This window comes from Atta colombica, unplaced genomic scaffold, assembly GCF_001594045.1.
Source record: "Atta colombica isolate Treedump-2 unplaced genomic scaffold, Acol1.0 scaffold11, whole genome shotgun sequence".
Classification (NCBI taxonomy): Eukaryota; Metazoa; Arthropoda; class Insecta; order Hymenoptera; family Formicidae; genus Atta; species Atta colombica.
The window spans coordinates 1,110,872-1,125,678 of record NW_017259195.1 but is presented as its reverse complement, the minus strand read 5'-3'; the positions used below and the strand labels follow the sequence as shown (position 1 = coordinate 1,125,678).

General features: G+C 31.4%; 1 protein-coding gene across 1 annotated transcript in view; it reads left to right on the top strand.

Moving 5' to 3' along the window:
* LOC108693820 overlaps positions 1–14,807 on the top strand; it is a 72,096-nt gene that overhangs the window by 704 nt on the left and 56,585 nt on the right. The gene's annotated exons all lie outside the window — the stretch shown is intronic.

The window sequence follows — 14,807 nt, the reverse complement described above, 5'->3', positions numbered from 1 at the left end:
ATATATATAAGAATAGATATATATAATAAATATGAAGAGAAATAGAATGCAAAGTTTGGTCTTTTATTTAAGAATCATAAAGCCGTTCCTAAGAAAGTTAGAGAAATATACTTACGGCTAAAAAGAACCGAAAGGAAAGTACAAAAAGCGAAGTAATTGACAAGTAGAAAATTGAAGGTCTGGGAGGAATGGAGTATTGTAATATTAGCAAAAGTATGTAATGACGTTTCCCCGTCTTCCTCATTTTCTTGCGATCTTAGTTTCATGCGGTCTCCAAGGAAACCAAAGCAGAAACCCTCTCAATATTGTTAATGCCGACATCGTGAATCAAAAGTTCAACTTCAGACTTTGTTCGCGTAACGGGTATCACATAAATTAATATTTCAAAGTGGAACGAGAGGGAAGACTTACCGATGCCGTGCACGTAACGCGAGAACGCATATATAGCACAACACATCGTGGTTTTCCCATCGCTTTCAAACACAGATAAACAAATAGAAAATCACAAATATCAAAGATAAAGATTTTATTAAATTTCGCATCGCGAAGCGCAAACGCAAATTGTTGTGCAAATGATTCTACTAGTCTTAATATTAAACAATTAAGTAATTATGATTAGATGCATTTAATGTACTTAAACATATAATTAACGTTCGAACATGTAAGTTAATTTTCTAATTTTTTGACTTGTTTTTACTTTTCGGTTTTTACTTGTTTGTTACCTTGGAAATATAAATAAACTTATTTAGAAGAAGAACTTCTACTTCTTCTTTACTTAAAAAGTGATAGCGCAAAAAATTGAGTTTCTCAGAAAAGACGAAAACTATTTTTCAACTTGACAGAAAATTATCGACTAACCAAATAAAATAAAAAGAATATATTCTTAACATCAAATGTCATTCTACTTTTCACAATCTTTAAAAAAAAAAACCACTCTTTTGAGTTGTGATAATTTTGCGACATTTTTTAATAAGATTAAATTAATTCACTCATTCATGATGACAATTTAAAATTATATATTTTTTTGTCAGAGTTGTGCCATTTTTGAAGTAAAAAGAAGCGGTACAATCGTTTTATAAAAATAATTTCTTTTTATAAGTATCATATTTATAATTATCTTCAATTTATCTTTAATTACAACGCATATTCTTTATACATTTATATGAAATGTGTGTTAATTAGTGCTACGGTTTATTCAGTTTTATGTAACTACTAAAGGAACTGTGATTATGGTTGAAACAAATTCAGCAGGCGATGCACGAATGACGCTCACAGTTTACGTATTAAAATATCCCCTGGCGAATCATCAAAATGAATAGAATAGAGCTCATCTGAGGCAGACATACAATATACGCCACGTTACACACCGTAACAAATATTAAACAACGAGCTTCTGTCGAGATACTATTGTATATCAAAGTAACAATGGAAAACACTAAAATATTCCTCATTTTCGACGAAATATATTTATCGTTTAAAAATAAATGAGTCAATTTTAATTCTAAAAAAGATTACGGTTGTCGATAAGATATGTACAAAAAAATATCTCTCTGTCATTAATTATTAATTCCTTTTGACCTTTTTCATATTATATTACGTGTGTCGAAAGATAAATCCTATGGGAGATTACGAATTCATTGGAATGAATTCTCACTGGACAACAAATAAAGTCCCACATCGTTACATCGTATCCTGCAAAAACTTTTCACATTCTTCTTCTCTCTATAAAAAAAAAAATAGTTATTGATGTTAAAATAAAAAAGGTAATTATCTTAAAACATAATGGAGAGACACAAAAAATTTGTAAAAAAATTTCGTTTTAAAAAAAATTGATTTCGGATATCGAAAAGTTATATCTTTTTTATCATTTTTGTACTTTGACAATTTTAATTGTATCATAAAATGAATCATTCAAAGCCCAATAAAAGTGGCTATATAAAAATAAATAGATAAAAAAATTTAACATTCTATTTTACAAAATAATTGAAGATTAAATAAAAAATTCAAATTTTACCAGAGATCATCATTTCAATATTATTTTTCTTATATATAAACATAATATTATTTTTACCTATCTATTGAAAAGACAAAGGGAAGAGATACTGTTGAATTCATTAATAGTACAGTGTCATCAAAAGTTGTACAAAAATTTCAATGGAAACGCAATGTGACTAGTATATTTCGCGAAAATGGAAGTTATAACAAAATTTTACTGAACATTGTCGTTTTACTTCTCTACATGATTCTCGTATCACCGATAACGAACCGACTGTGTATGGCTATATCTGACTAATTCTTGTTCTTAACTGCGACGCGGACTATATCGCTTTATTTTCCCTTGATGCACTTATACTTGATGATTCGCGCCACGTGTCCGAACATTTTTATGCCCGTCGAGTATACCTACATCATTGACGATCTCATAAGTGGCATCTACCGTTATACACAGCGCAATTCAATAATTCATCAACCTGTCTAGATAAAGTCCGAAGTGGAATATCAAGTTGCAAGAAATTATCTCTTGGTGTAAGAAATATGGATCAAAGCATATTATCCTTCTCTTGTGATGGACATAATCTTAATGGAGCATTTCAGATTTATTGGCAATTTGCGCGCGCCTGGCATGCGATATACTTCAAAAAAGTTTTATTGTTATTAATATTATTATTGTATAACATGTAGTATTGTTATAAATACGTTATATAAGGTGAGTAAAAAGTTCCGGACCGCTGAAATATTTCGAAAACAAAGCATTTCTGAAAGAAATGTTTCTTACGAAAGTTTAGGGTTTTAAATAACCTATTCACTAGTAAATCTGACTTTGGATGGCGTCGCCAAGTCACATCGATTGTTTTAAATGGCACACTCTATTTTTGATTCCGGAATCTTATAGTTGGTATCAAGAGTTTTTCAAAACACTACAATAAAGTTATTTTTCATAAATTACTTTTCGAGTTATAAGGCTTGAAAATTACAGTACCGTTGGCATTACGCAAGATGTCCGACTGACGGCTAAAACTTTCTGAATGTTGTTCAGCATCATGTCCTGGATAATATTCATTAAAATCAAATCATTAGAGATTGTTTCTCTTATTTCCATTTTTACATAAAAATGAATTTTCAATGCAAAAATGAAAATAAGCTTGACTTTAGATTAAGAATAACATATTTTTTACTCACCCTGTATAATGTGTGCTATTATTATTAAATCTAATCAGTATTCCAGTGGAAATTTTCTTCAACTATATACAAAAATTATTGCAAAAAATTATTCATAACACATGTTTTTCACAATTTTACATAATTTTAAATTATGTAATTTTATTCCTCGAACTTTAACATTTAAAATAAAAAATCGCTCACTTACGTTAATTTTAAATAAAGATACATTACTTAAAATACACTGGACTCGCAACTACCTAGAGTTCGGAGTGAATACCAATTAGGATTAAGTTTGACAAAGTAGCGGTATATAAATCATCAAATTAAAACAAAGTGACACGTATTGTCAATTTATGTATAATTATTTCGCAGAGAGACAGGAATTTTAATTTTTTTCATTACGGAGATCTAAAAGAATCAAAAAGAAGGAAACGCACAATAAACTATATTTTACATTAAATAAATACTTTGTGTATCACACTTTGTTTCTTAAGAAAAAGATTCGTGTCCTGCGCTTATCCTATTTAGAATTCTATTTAGAATGAATTTAGATAGAGACAAATATACGTATCTCGCAGGAGAAATCATTCCTCTAAGGAATATATTTGCAGTTAAAAGTTATTCAAGCTTCACTTGTCCGTTCTTTGCCTCGGGAAGCAGGGCACGTTTTTCAAGGAAGCAATTCCGTTTTTTATAAGAGCCCTCGCCTTTCTTTAGTCTGACGTGTGAAAGGCAAAAGTCTACTCACCTATCCGCTCTTCAATGAGCGGTACGACGGTAAAGTGGTTCTCACGACCGATGATGGCCTGCTATCAGATGTCGCTCCATTTCTGAATTCCTGCCGGAGTTAACGTCGGACGTTACACCCGCTCGTTAAAATAGCCTTCTTGTGTTTCACCACAGGAATATTTTTCTCGATTTTCGCATGAAGATATTCAAGTTATCGCCTGTAAATCTTTGCAGCACGCGTAATTTTACGAGGGAAGTAGTGTCACCGTAGTCACTTCTGCAAGCTCGTTCAAGCACGCTATACTCATACGAAAGCGCTTCCTTATATTCGTCGGTAAACCGCGATATGTCACGATCGTATTAAATCTCATGTTCCGACAATATAGATACAAATTGAGGCTTTGTTTATTTTAAATTGTTTTGTATTTTTCTGGAAATCACTTTTCCCATATTTCTCTATCATATTCTTGTATCTACTCTTCTTTATATAACGAAGATTGATAGCAGCTACCCAACATTGACAGAAACGACCGCAAGTGAAATGACGAAAGGATTATCATATATATGTCTATATGTATATAAATTTATATAACGTGAATCTCTAGAGCGACACAACGAAGCCCAAAAAAAAAATGAATAGCGTCAATTATAAGTCGCCGTTCAACATAATGTTATTAAAAGGAACGCGAATGGATTAAAAGAGGTAGAAACTCGAGATGAAATCGTTAAAAATTTTTAATTCAAAATATTGTCCATTATAGAGGAAACAGTATATATTGTTTTCTCTTTATTAAATTATATTCGGTAAATAAAGCTTTTTGGCGATTCTATCCGAAATAATGCGAGCGAAAACGTAAGACCTGATTTCCAATGCTTTTTACTAGCAATTATAACGTGTTTTTTAGCAAATCAGAAAATTAATATCTAAAAATATTAATAATTTTACAAATTATAACTTTATAAATATAATTCTAAAATATGTAATTCTATAAACTGTACTTTTTTATATAATTCTATAAATTATATTTTTTTAGCTGCTAGTTTTCTAGTTCACTTACAAGTTGCTAATAAAAAAAGTGTAAATAAGGTTTTACGGAGGCCATTTCGCCATCAACATTTTTTCAACATTTCTCGGATTTTATTGCAAAGTAACGTGAGTATCGTCTAATGGAGTACACTTCTGAGTACTTAGATGTTTTCAATTAAATCTCATTGCATGGGTTTAAGTATCCGACCAGCAAGCAGTGTCGAAAATCGAAGCTGAAGAGAAAATCAATAAAATCGGTTTTCGCGTTCTTGTATTTTCTTCCTTTCATATAGTTCCCAAATAGAAATCGGTATAGATCTCCTGGACTAATTACTCGTGAACAACCAACACGCTTAATTAGAATAGCCCCGAAGGGAATGTTTTAATGACCGAGTACTTTTCAATCAGCCTGTAAAGCCTGATATATTTTCGCAAAATTTTAATTAAAATTACTGACACAAATTGTTCCCCAATACGATGGCTCTTACAAAACCGATGAAAATTTAATTATTTGCTCTTAAAGTATGTAGATGTCATTTTCATATGAAAATAATTGATATTTGGTAAAGCATGATTTCTGTATTTTCATCTAAATGTATTTCAATCTGTCATCTAAGTCCATAAAACAATCGATAACAGCCTAATTAAAATTTGACAGGTTAATTTATTAATTTGTCCTTTTATGGTAAATATGTAGGTCGGGGAGTGCTCGTGTGGAGTATAATTTGCAAGACGCGATAACTGATGTGTAAAGGCGATTTGTCACGCATATACGTTATGTTAGAAGCACAGGTCGAACAGGAAAATATATGCTCAATTTATGCGGGAGTTTCATGTCCTCGCCAGCGCACGAAGAAGTAATCTCGTTCTGCATACTCGGACAATTAGGTGGATAACTGGTAATTCAATCGCGGCGAGAAAAGTATCGTGTAAATGCGATACGAATTAGGATGACATTACGTGTGTGTGCAAGATACATTTTTCAGCAAGATGGTGCGAGAGGGTTGACCTTTTCATACTCTGACTCGATTCCAATGCGCGCTTTATTCTGGCATTGAGTGCACACTCGCGCTTTTTCAAGTTTATTCTTGCCAACAACTGTTTGAGCTTCAACAACCTCGTGCCTGCTAGCTTTATCGCGATCAGCTGTGTCAGATCCATCAAGATCCCCAGATACGCGCGGATCGTTACGTGCGTCACGCCGAGTATCGTTTTATTTTCACGCCGGATCGTCGCCATCCCCTCGGCTTACAATCCTCACTCGGAATTGACGCTCTCTACCGTAGGAGTGATCTGAAAAATCATGAGAGGCTTTACCTGCGGGCTACGAATGCTACATTTCAGACTGAAATCAAATTCTGGAAAAAAAGAAGCTCTCATGCACATATATATATATATATAAATGTGATCAATTTAAATTCTCTATCTCGAAAGACAGCTATGCAATTTTTCCCCTCATATTATCAAAAGAAATTGAATTTATACATGTATAATCACAAGAAAAATACGCTTATTTATAGTTATTATTTACCGTTATTGAACAATATGCATTATGAAAATTTGGAAATTTATATATAAGAATTAAGAAATTATTTCACAATCATATCATTTCAAAAATTGTAAAATAAAACCATTTACAAAGTTTCTTACGTTAACAATAACTAACTAATGACCGTTTCTACCAATGTAGATGAACTTTAATCTCGGTTCAATTTAATCTTCGTCTTTTTCTTATTCTTAAAATTAGAAAAAGATGAAGAGTTAGTTATAATTAACTATGGCATAACAGTAACAATTCTCTATAACGTGCATGCATACCTCAAGTTCGTGCTCCTTAATGATTGGAAATTAATCCAGTAAACAACGTGAAGAGAATTAACGTCGATATGCATGATATGTGACTAAGATACATGATGCAGTAGCACCATATAGAAACTGACATTCTTGGCATTTCCACCGATTATAATTGCAAATCGTGACATAGATTACCAATATAAAAGGAGATCGCCTTCTTCTCCCTTCTTAAGAGTATACTCAGAATGTGCCCTTAAGTTGTACATCAATGCCTGTATATTTTCCGGGCGAGAATTATCCATTTTCGAAAATACATGTTGTGACATATCCATAAGTCTTAACTGTTTATTGTTGAAAAGCAGGGATATTGGGAGTGATATTTTAAAATTGTAAATATCTAGTTGATTTAATATCCGAATATCTATTGTCCCGGATAATCCTGGATCTAATATCCGAAGAGTCGAATCTACGAATTCAATTAAATCAAATCTGAATTAATTACTGCGTAAGATTGGCAGAGAATCGATTGCAATGTTTCATTAAAATTTTATGTGATAAAATTAAAATAAAAAAGAGCTTTAATATAATTGCACGCGGCAATACAATAAAATTAAATACTCGATATCTTTCAGTCTTGAAAGGATTTGAGCAATTATAATCTCTGAGTAATTTCTGTTTCAGGTACATTAGATATTTGAGAATATTGATAAACTCAATAGAATATTTACAGTTTATATGTTTAATGTGAATATATGTTCGACGATACGATTGCGGTACTTTTTATTCAACAAGTAATTTATATGGATTTATTTCTATATAAACTCGAAGGAATTATATGCATAAAAATTTTATTTCGATAAATATGTGATATTTTATAAGTAAGCATCACCCATGCAAAATTCAACGTGTAGGGTCAAGAATGTGTGAATGTGTGAGCATGTTCCTATCTTTTCGGGTAAGCTTATAGTTGGCTCATTTCCATTTACAATGTCGTTCCCTACGTGAACGGTTTAGAGCTTCGCGACTTGAAATCTTTTGGAGGTGCAGCTCGAAAAGTCGAGCACGTAATTCAGTCCGACACATTTCTGACGACAATGGTAACGACATTCTCGCTTCTTTCCAAAAGGCAAGCTTCGCTGGTCGGCTACGGGTTACGGTAATTTCATGCATATTGGAATCGAGTTCCTTCATGTTAAAGCGGTGATGAGAATAATTCTAGGAGAATATTTCGGAGTCAGAGGCAAAGCGAGAGACTCGCGGAATTTCGCTACAATGTGAATAGAAGCTTTTGGAAGCGATGTTACTACACCAAGTGTAGCAATAAAAGAGAGCCGAACTGTGCACAGTTTGCAATCCTCGCTAACACGTTTCTGAAGTGCATTACTTGCGGAAGAGAGCGTCTAATTGAGCATGAAGCTTTTGAGTCCTATGGCTTATGCATCATGAAAATATAATACAGCGAAATACTCTTCAGCAAAATCAGAACTGAAGCAACTTAATTTGGTATTTTACGTCCGAACAATTTATTAAGCTTTCTCAAGGAAATACAAAGCTATTTATCAACGTTTAATAAACAAGCTCAAAAATGGATGTTATTATTGTAGGCAATATATTAAACTTACGAGTAAAAACGGATTTCTACATTCAGAGAAAAATATAGTGGCAACTATATAGATGAAAACCAAAATGACAAATATATAAATTTTATGTGTAAAATTAATATTGACACAGTTGAATATTTTAGAATTGCAATAACTATAAAATTGTTTATTCAACTGTACATTAATTTTACACGGAAAGAAGAGCTTCGCTGAAGTATCTAAAAATTTAGCTAGATTCAAATCTGAAAATAATTTTATTGGACTATCAGAATAATTATGTAGAATGCTTAAGTAATGTTGCAAAAAATTTTGCATTTTAGCAAATAATTTCAGCGTCTTATATAATTATTTTAATAGTCTATCAAAATTATTTTTAGGCTATATCATAGATACCTATTTTTAGATACTTCAGCAAAACTTCTCTTTCCGTATACATCTAAAACTTGCATAGTCACCATTATGTCTTTTTCTTTGATTACAACAACGCGCGTGACAGTAAAAATAAAAAATTACAATAAATGGATAATTACATCAATATTTGTAAAATCACATTTTAATCGTGTTTGCTTGTCATGATAAATTTAATTGAAAAACAATAAAGTTTATCCCCTATAAATACGCGAATGAGATGTATATGTACCAAATGTCCCATAAAATGTACGACTTATCAGTCCTGTCTTGTACCGCCATTCGAAGCTCAATGGCTCTATTCCAAATCGATTATTTTTCCGCCACAACAATACTATCTGTTTATTTAATGACGATGTATATCCAAGCTAGTATAAATTTTATTGTTCCGCCAGAAATTTGTACGACTGTATTTCTACATTTTATAGCATTTCACCATCCAGTTTACTAATAATGAATTTGATCACTCGTACTACACTGGATTATACTTATTAGAGATTGCTTCATATAAAATACATAAATACAATATAAAATAACAATATAATCAATAATACATATTCTATTAAATAACATGACGATATCATTATATTAGCTATTTAATCATTTAAGATATTTATCATTTTAATTATTTACCGTTTTTAAAATACTTATTAGCATCAAATCATTATCAGCTTCCTAAGCTTATTTGCAACAATAATAATAAATTGTTTGTAAATTTAATTTGTAATATTATTTCAGCTTCAATTGAAACTGTGTTTCAATATCAATAAATAATCGGCGCACAATTAGCTTGAACTGGAAATTGTATAAATTCATAAGAAATATTTTACACGAAGTCTGTCTTGATCGAAAATGGCGTTTTTCAATGACGTGTAAAATAATTATACATTTTTACATTTTGATTTTGTTAATTTCATGTACCTATATCAGCTTTTAGTATGCACTAATCCAGTATAATGCAAGAGACTGAATTCGCGTAAGAGCATCACAGTGTGAAGCGGTCACTCACACACACACACCCACACACACACACACACACACACACATCGTGGAAATATCGCCACCCGATATACATCGCGCGCGAAGCCAGAAGCTTTTCTTAGCCGTCGGTCACTGACAAGAACGATCGCCGAGCCGGCCGCAAAAGCTCGTGCATTTCCACATGGCAGAAAACGCCTTGGCGTCTGGCATCCGTTTCGACGCCCGATATCGTTGTTCCGCGCGATTATTCACCGCACACGGCATCGAATTCTTTTGATATTCAATCCAATTCAACCCGCTCGGGCACTCGAGCGCGAACGACCTGCGTATAGCGTGTATTTTCGGCATCGTCGACGACGCTCGTTGAAGCGTGGATGTGGATATCAACGACGAGGGATAAGTAACATATATATTTCGCCGTTACAATGCGGTGTCCCACGTCATTCCACCATTATTGTCCTGAGCGGCGACGCGATGTCTCGCGGTGTCGAGACTTGGAGCAATAAAAAATTCACATTTGTACGCAACGCGCGCGTTTGGAGTCACGTAATGTCTCTTTACGCTCTCTCCTTCTTGACTTAGCTTTTCACTCTCTCTCCTCCCTGGTGCACGTTTTATTTCGGACGCTACACCGAGATATTTTTGTCGGTCGCGTGCTCCCCTTTCTCTCTCTCTCTCTCTCTCTCTCTCTCTCTCTCTCTCTCTCTCTCTCTCTCTCTCTCTGTCTCACAAGAAGCCGTTTGTCTACCTTTACACGCGAGGAACAGCCAAAATCGTGTACCTATAAATTTGATGTAAGATTATAATGACTTGTAAGAGTCGGGGGATTTCAAACTCTCGAGAAAGATTAATTTATCGAGCGATCTATTTTCTATTTATAAACTATAGAAATTTTAACGAATAGAAAATATATATTTCAAAACGAGAAAAATGATCTGCGTTAAAATAATGGTTTTTTTTATTACTATCTTTTATAAACACGATTTGTTCATACGCGATTTAACGATGTTATCGATTCTTTGTGCGAACGTCATAAATGTGTCAAAAATTACAAATCTATTTTTAATCGTATCGCCGAAACCAGTTTTTTTCATCGATTTTTCGTTTAACTTTATTCGCATCCGTAGCACAGAAATACACGACGCTGCTGTTGTATGTTAAACTCGTAAGAAATATCAAGGGAGCCTAATCAGATTTCTTATCAAGATATCAGAATTATTGGAAATCTCGAATAGAGTCAGAAGCGAAACGAGGTGCCAGTCGAAGATGATGTCCAATTAATTGGGTTCACGGCCGTAGTTATCGGCTACGATCTTTTTGCTTTTCGTCATGGCAAAAAAACCTCGTAAAAGAAAGAAGAATTCTCGTCTTCTGCATTTTATCACTCGACTTTATTCAGATGCTGCGTCTCTTATTTAGAACCGAGTAGGTGCAGTAATTAAGGACGCTTGTGGCAGCATTTACTTATAATTAATGGAAAATGCAACGTCACAGGAATAACGTTTAAATGTCACGATACCATTGTGAAGTACGGTACGTGGTGTAAAATGTAATCTAAAATATTAATTGTGTGAGAAAATGCACGTATGATATTCAAGGGAATCGTGTTTTATTATTGTCACATTTTTCAATCGCCATGCTTTTGAACAATTCAAAACAATTAATTAATTAATACACGGATGTAACATCTGGTTGTAAAATATTTCATTAAAGATATTGTTTATACAAAGGTATTAGATGTCGAGTCTTTTACCGCTTAAAATAACTAGTAGAATTATTCTACCATCCATACTTTTTCTTTCATAAAAAAATTTTAATTCTTAATTCTTATTTGATTCAACATCCATTACATTGAAAAAATACTAAATTTTAATAAATGTTTGAATAATTTTAAGTAAATATTTACTAAATGTTTACATATATTCATTTGATACAAAAATCATTAATTTGATTTAACTTATCATTTTTTATTAAATAAATATTTATTTACTGTACACTGTTAAATCTAAGCAATCTCGCGTCATGCTTAGCTCCGAGATACTATCGTATCTCTAGAAGAGTGTTAAACTTAATCCAATTTAAATCATCATTGCTTCTACTTCTCAATATATTATTATTTTATTATACAAAAACAATAAAGTTAAAAAATTCAAATTGAGTTGACACTATATAGTACCAAATTCAATCCAATTTAAACTGTTTAACTCTTACTTAGTACTACATATTTAAAGAAATATACATATATATTAAAAATTAATAAATTTTTTCATGCAGATATATTTTTAATTTTAATTAAGCCCCTTACAGCAAAATTACATAATTAAGAGACAGACCATTTCTTTAAAGTTAAATATTGTAAGAATATAGATGTGAGCTTCCGCTTACATTTTCATTAAATTCTCAAAATTTCTCATTTCAAATCATTAGAGGAGGAGATGGTATTATGGCCAATGTATGCATTGTGACTTCCCTTAATATCTCCACTATTATACAGCAAATCTTAATGATTACTTATGGCATTATTTGTTCAGTAGCTCGCTCTTACATTATAACGCTAATGTACCAATACTCAATGAGTCAGCACTTATTACGCATATTTATTTTCAAGTATTTCGAAATGTTTCTGAGATACATTTTAACATTTAATTACACCTACTTCCTCATTTTTCTTAAACTTGAACGTATTATCACATGAATATATATGTATTTTTGAATGTATTATTTGCTATTTAACAAATTTTTATTTGACTGTATATATTTTGAGTTAAGCAAATTTAAACAATAACATGGCATTTTGCTAATGTGGCTCTCTATGGATCAAAATGGTATTAATTACTCACAATTTCCTTCTTGAGATTTTCATATCAAAATAATTATTTGATAATTGATTGTACTATTAATCTATAATTTATGTTACGTGTATTTTTAGTATTAATACTGAGATTTTTAGTATTAAGCAACTTATATGCAGAAGTTATGTGTATGTATTATATATACATTCATTTACATATATTTTTTTTAATATTTTATTTTTTTGTTAATTTCGTAATAAAATACTGTTTTCTAAACAAAACTAATATTTTAAGGCTATTTTTATAGAAGGCCACATTACCACTCATTTTTTCTTCGAATCATTATGCAATGTCGCCACATTTTTATTAATAATATCTTAATAAATATTTTGTAACTTTAAATCCAGAATCGATTCAACAACATTTTAACGCATGTAAATTTTAAATATTGATTACTAACGAAGTTATCGTGTAAAATGTAATTGGGATATCATAATACCACCTTTTTCTCTATTTATCAATCGCAGAAGAAAGAGAAAGAAGCTAAAATCTTTCCTAGAGAAGTAAAAATCAATTCAGTGAGAATCTATAAAGAAGAATTCAAAGAGAACAGTGAGATAAAACGTGTTTCTAGAACGATTTGCATGTAATGAATGATGTTTAATAATTAATGCTCGCGCGTGACAAGACGCATCTATTTTGAAAGATTTGAAATGATTTTAAGAGCCTAGAATGTAACAGCAAAAGATAGTTATTGAAACGCCGTTATTCTGGCAGTACTCCAATTCTAGAGGAAGCATCGGGACCGAAGCTTTCTGCGGATATACATCGTTTCACACTCCACTCGACCTAGTAATTACGCCAAGTTCGTGAATTCCGAACTGTGTCTCTTCCCTCCCTCTTCCACTCCATCATTTCTCTCTCTCTCTCTCTCTCTCTCTCTCTCTCCTTCCTACCCCCTTTTCTCCTTCCCCCCCTCCTCTCTCTCCCCCGTCATGAAATTCCCCCGTCGCGAAATAGCTTGTTGCTTCGATCGTTGTTTCGACGACGACATTCCGAGTCGATCGATGAGCTAGGTTTGTATTCGGTATGCTTTCGCATGTAACCCTTTGTCTCTGCGATCTCACTTGAAGTTAAATTTAAGCCGGTGAATAGAATAACAGTATAAGTGTTAATTTCTTCATTTTGAAAAAAAAATAAAAGGGCTCACAAAAGTACTCAACCTAAGATCTAGTCACTTCAGCATTTTAATTATTTTCTATTGAAACAGAGGAGCTCTAAAATTGCACGTCACGCCAAAACATTATCACATATAAAGACTGCAATAATTATATAATAATTATATAATATCATAGGTACATATATATGTATTATCATAAAATATTTCAAATTTTATTTTTTGCCAACTCATAATTCTATTACGCCCAACGATTCATTTGTTATATTTATTTTACTATTAATATAAATGACATAATCAAAGATGATTTAAAAAAATATTTCCGACTAGCTTTTTATAAGAAGCATTAATAATTAAAGTATGTGAAAATTAATGTAATTATGTTATAATGTATGTTATAATGTATAAATTGTATTATACAATTACGCTAAAAGTTCCATTGATAACACAGTATATGTATCGATTTATTGTAGAATAAAAATATTAGATGTCGAATAGGTATTAGTTCCGGATCATTTTTTATATTTAAATAATTATAGTTAAATAATTATAGTATTTTCCATTAATACATATCAAGATTATATATTATAGCATTTGTTTTCTTTTGTTTTTTTCAAGTGTCAATTGAATTTAATAGGAAATTTATTAGGAACAGCGCTACACATTTTATTGATGTCGTTAACTAATTAAATGTGCGAAGTTAATTAACATACGTATATATAAATTTATTCAAAATGTAATATCATAAGAATTGCCTTATGGCTTTTATAGTAGGTAGTAAATAGCATTAGCTTTCATGAATAAAATCGACATTATGTTCAGTTGAGATTAAATGTGTCGGCGGATATTGTTATAATCACTATGTTATAATAATATTTTATTGTATAAATTTATTATTAAAATGTTGAAAAACTTGTCAAATCTTACAAATGCCATCTCGAAAAGATTTATTTATTTTAAGTATCAAAATAGAATATAAAATAGTATACATGTCTGTATACCATTGTAAAAAATGTTACTATTTATAATTTAATTGTTTTTTATTGCTAAATTTAAGTTTAATTTTCATTAATTTTTTTAATTGATCTTTAACTGTCTAATATTAAATATAAAATTAACTAATTTTAACTAATTTT